Genomic DNA, 5330 nt, shown 5'->3' on the forward strand with positions numbered 1-5330 from the left:
AAACAAATCCTTTCTGAGCCACAACAGTATTAAATGATTATCACAGAGGCTCTGCTCTCATAGCGTGATGTAGTAAGTCAGAAAGAGGCAGGACTGCTTATGCAGGTGCCTTCAAAGAGACTAAATCCAGCCAGTCAGTTGGCCTTATAGGTGAAGGATGGTGGAATGACAGCACATAGAATATGGTCAGACAAGGGATGGGAGTGAATGAGTACTGCTTGAACACTATCTAGTTAATGTTAGAGATGAGAGTCCTAGACTTATGACGGCTTGTGCTGAGGGTGAGGAATAACCATCATTGTTTCTTTTAGAATTCTGGCTTTCAACAAGAAAAGAGATTTATCCTCAGGTGATAAAAGCAATTTTTTTTTTATAAAACCTCTATTTTCCCTCACTTCTAATAAGAAGAAGATAAAACCACAAGTTCTTACATTTTCTTTTTTGCCTCTAATAAGTTTTGTTCCATATCACTTAGCTTCTATGAAACATCTCTTGATGAAAATGCTAAAGATGTCTCATGCAATATAGAGACCTCATAACTGCCACTTGGTTAGTTAGTCTATGAAGTTGCAGAGGCGACTGCCTATAAGAAAGATCACACCTTCCTAAAAGCAAATAACTGTGGTTTCTCATGATGGATAATGCTGTCTTCAAAAGAATTTTACAAAGACCACTTAGAAAATTCTGAATGACCTCCAAATGTCAGTGAGCTCTCCCTAAAGGGATCTACTTGGCTTGCTACATTACTAATATTATTCGGGTATGACTTTTAAGAAAATTCCTCTTACGGTGTGCTGAGTTATTGTGATGAATGGTTACTGTGTTATAGAAAGTGACTATTTACATTACAGATACTCTTAAGAATTATGATATTAAACCATGTTTTATTATCAGGTCCAAATTTAATGCTTCCAATGTTCCTGTGGTCCCTAGGCAGCATTTGAGCAAACTTTCTGTTCAGTTTTGTCATATAAATATTATTCAGGAATTGGTGTGTTTATGGGCCTCTTTGTTCATATTTCTATTTAAGTTCTGTTTCTTGGTTTTAAACAGTCTTTAGTGCAAACAAACAGATCAATAAATAAGCTTATTTCTGTACCACACCTAACTGGATTAGTATATTTTACTTTGTGTAAGTAAATAGAAATTACTGCTCAATGTGATATGTTCCTTCCACAGGTATTATTGTCTGTACAGTTACCAAGAAAACAATTCTTATGTTTTCTGTCATCATATAAATACAAATAACCTGAGCACACTGGAAACAAATTTGAAGACATTTACTTGTTAGCAGTAAGTTAGCTTCCACATCCAGTTTAGGCATTTATTCAATCATCATTTACTCAGTTGTTATCTTAAGATGAATGAGAAGTTCATACTTACTAACTTAGTTTTCTGTAAAAGTAAAAACACCCACATAGAGTATAAAATTATTTTGTACTTCCTATTGATAGCATTTTATTGAAGAATACTCCAAACTTACAGAATAATTACAAAAGCACTAAAAAACCCATTTACCTTTATCTGTATAGTACCTTAGCACAAACTTTTCAATGAAAAGCTGTGATTTCTCTATTATTCTATCACATCTATCATGTGTCCATCTAGCCACTCAACATCTATAAGATCTGGGCAGAAATATCACTTCAGTGACATGATATCCTCTCAAAATATTTCAAAGCCAGCTATATAGTATTAGTTTGTCAAAAAACTGGTAAGATTCTTTTAAATCACAGGATTATGAAGGAATCCACTAAATCTTCATCATACAATTTCCTAATTTTCAATTTGTAATTAATAACTGATTTGTGATAGGATGATAGAAATTGTGTAACTATATTGTCCCTTAGAAAACTTATTAGCTAGATTTACATCATTTTCTGTCAATAATGCCATTTAATTTATCAATAATTTTGCTTCTAGTAATTAGGATCTGTTCGCTTTCACCACTCATTGACTTTTCATATAAATATATAATTAACATTTTTTTATATATTAAGTATATACTTTACATGTGTGAAAAGTCAATGAGATATGAATATGAGGTATATTTATGAGTATATGAATATATATGTATATATGAATATATAAGCTTGTTAATAATTTATTTAATTAACTCTATCTCTTCATGTTTTCTAGAACTGAGGATAAAAACAAAAGAGCAATGGTGGAATTCAATGCAAGTTGGGAAGGGTACTTTATTTTTCTGGGTTTTTCTAAATGGCCTCATCTGGAAGTTGTTCTCTTTGTGGTGATATTGATATTCTACATGATGACACTGACAGGAAATCTCTTCATCATCATCCTATCACACCTAGATTCTCACCTCCACACCCCTATGTACTTCTTCCTCTCAAACCTCTCTGCTCTGGATCTCTGTTATACCACTAGCTCTGTTCCTCAGCTGCTGTTCAACCTCTGGGGCCCAGAGAAGATGATATCTTATGCTGGTTGCATGCTTCAGCTCTATTTTGTCCTCGCTCTGGGTACCACAGAGTGTGTTTTGTTGGTGGTAATGTCCTATGACCGCTATATAGCTGTGTGGAAACCCTTGCATTACTCTGTTCTCATGAATCCTCATTTTTGCCAACTGCTGGCTGCAGCATCCTGGGTATGTGGCTTCACCACCTCAGCACTTCATTCGTCCTTTACCTTCTGGGTACCCCTGTGTGGCCATCACCAAGTGGACCACTTCTTCTGTGAAGTGCCAGCACTGTTGAAGTTGTCTTGTGTTGATATCCATGCAAATGAGCTGACCCTCATGGTCATGAGTGCTATTTTGTTGTCATACCACTCATTCTCATCCTGAGCTCCTATGGTGCCATTGCATGGACTGTCCTGGAAATACAATCAACTACTAGACTTCAGAAAGTTTTTGGGACCTGTGGAGCTCATCTTTCCCTCTTTTTCATTCCAATCATGTGCATTTATCTTAAGCCTTCAACAAAAAGTTCTCAAGATCATACCAAGTTCATTGCCCTCTTCTATACTGTTGTCACACCTAGCCTCAACCCTCTCATTTATACTCTAAGAAACAAAGATGTGAGAAGGGCAATAAGGAGGCTGAGTTGGTATGAAAGGGAGAAATGAGAGAAGCCTTCTATTGTGCAGTCTTTAATAAGAAGGTCTGAACCATCATTGAGGTCACTTTACTCTTTACAATCTTTTTAGACACTGAATCATAAAACATAAAACACAGAGATTAAATTATTTAAGGATCCAGTGACAACCCCACCTAGTGATCCATCCCATATACAGTTACAAAACCCAGACACTATTATTGACGCCCACAAGTACTTGCTGACTGGAGCCAGATATAGCTGTCACCTGGGAGGCTCTGCTAGTGCATGACAAATACAGAGGGGGACACTCTCAGCCAGCCATTGAACTGAGCACATGGTCCCCAATGGGGAAGCTAGAGAAAGGACCCAAGGAGCTGAAGGGGTTTGCAGCACCTTAGGAGGAACAACAATATGAGCTACCCAGTACTCTCAGAGTTCCCAGGGACAAAAACTTTAACCAGAAGCATAGTCAGCAGAGGATGGCCTTATTGGACATCAAAGGGAGGAGAGGCCCCTGGCCCTGGAGAGGCTCAATGAAGCAGTGTTGGGGAATACCAGGACAGGGAAGCAGGAGGGGGTTGACTGGGGAACAGGGGGAGGGGAGATGGCTTATGGGACTTTTGGGGGGGTGGGAACCAGGAAAGGGGAAATCATTTGAAATGTAAATAAAGAATATATCTAATTAAAAAGGATAATATTTAAAATAATTATATTTTTATTATAAAAATATGCTATTATATAAAAAGCTTAGCCAGTAATCTTATAACTTTCCATTATTTCCACAAATAGAAATCTGTTCTGGATGTTTCTTTTGTTCATATGTCTATTTTACTCAGGAACATATTCCTTTCCCTACTGACTTTACTTCTAAATCCTAGTGTTTGCTTATTTTTAGATGTTGAAATTCTTAGTACTTTAGATGGATGTGACTGTCCCATTGACCTAATATAGGTCTCTTATGGATGAAATTGTAATGTAAGGTAAAAGAGGAAATACATGTACAAAAGTTGATTTATGACATCATATTGCATGTGCTAATAAATTAAAGTCAATTATAAAATAATTCCAGAAAATTTGACAATAAATCTTGAATATATATGTCTATTGTTGAGTGTCAGATAATGTTAATAAACAAAATAAATAAAAAATATCACTAAACATCCTTCAGTGAGCATAGTGGCATAGAAAATTAGATTAAATGAATTAATCAGAGTAACTTACATTTCTCTCTACCTCTCAATATCTTTTAAAAAAAATACCATTGTATTATAGTTCTTCAATATGGGGCATTATGTTTTAAATGAAAATATTAAAATGCCTAGCATTATTGCTGTATAATTCACACAGAAGTGCATATAAACAATGGGTATTTTGTGGTTTGAGGTATATATACATGTTATGGTTATACATGTAAGATATATTATTATATTATACTATAATGTATGTATTATACTATCCTATACACACATGTATACATATGTGTCCATGGTCACATCAATGTCTTATAATTTTTTTTCCAGTCTTATGTCTCCTTCCAGTCTCTAGATTTTTTTTCTTTTAAAAACACTTCCAGACATTTTTTCCCTCTCTCCTTTCCTGCTCTCCTCCACCTTGCCCTTACCCTTCTCCTTCCCCCCCCCCCCTCGCGCAGATAGCTGGCACTGGGAGGAGGCAGGAACTGCAATGACCTCAGAAGCAAGGCGGTGGGGGAGGGGGCGGCTCGGGGCCCAGCACGGAGTGAGGGGGGTGGCGGGGGGTGGCGGGGAGGTGGCTTCGGGGGGGTTCCAGGGTGGCGGTGGGGGCCGCGGTGTCACCAGTTAAGAAGACGAAAATGGAGCAGGTCCATTTTCCTCCAGGCTTTTGAGAAACCAACATAGATATATAGATTTCTTCGAACTTGAAATCTAATAGCACCAATTATCTTTGCACAGAACTCTTACTTACATATCTCATCGAAACCCCAGAACAAACATCACCAACTTGGATTTGCTTTTAGTGGAAATGGACCAGTAAAAAGAACACCTATCACACACATTCTTGTGTGCAGGCCAAAATGAGCAAAAGGAAGTATGTCAGAATTTCTTGAAACTGAAGATAGAGAAGTAGAACAGCAAAGATACATACAGTATCTGTACATACAGCAGTGGCCACAGTCATCTCCATTTCTAAAATGATACCTGCTTACCTCTTCGGCCACAAGAAATGAAGTAGATGGTGAAGATGAAAAAGATCCAGAATGGCTGAGAGAAAAAACTATTACTCAAATTG

At 37.0% G+C, this 5330-nt stretch overlaps 1 pseudogene; it reads left to right on the forward strand.

Moving 5' to 3' along the window:
- Nucleotides 1–2164: 2164 nt before the first annotated feature.
- LOC127668230 (olfactory receptor 2J3-like) lies at nucleotides 2165–3090 on the forward strand (annotated as a pseudogene).
- Nucleotides 3091–5330: the final 2240 nt, after the last annotated feature.

The sequence above is a fragment of the Apodemus sylvaticus genome, chromosome 17 (assembly GCF_947179515.1).
Source record: "Apodemus sylvaticus chromosome 17, mApoSyl1.1, whole genome shotgun sequence".
Taxonomy (NCBI): domain Eukaryota; kingdom Metazoa; phylum Chordata; class Mammalia; order Rodentia; family Muridae; genus Apodemus; species Apodemus sylvaticus.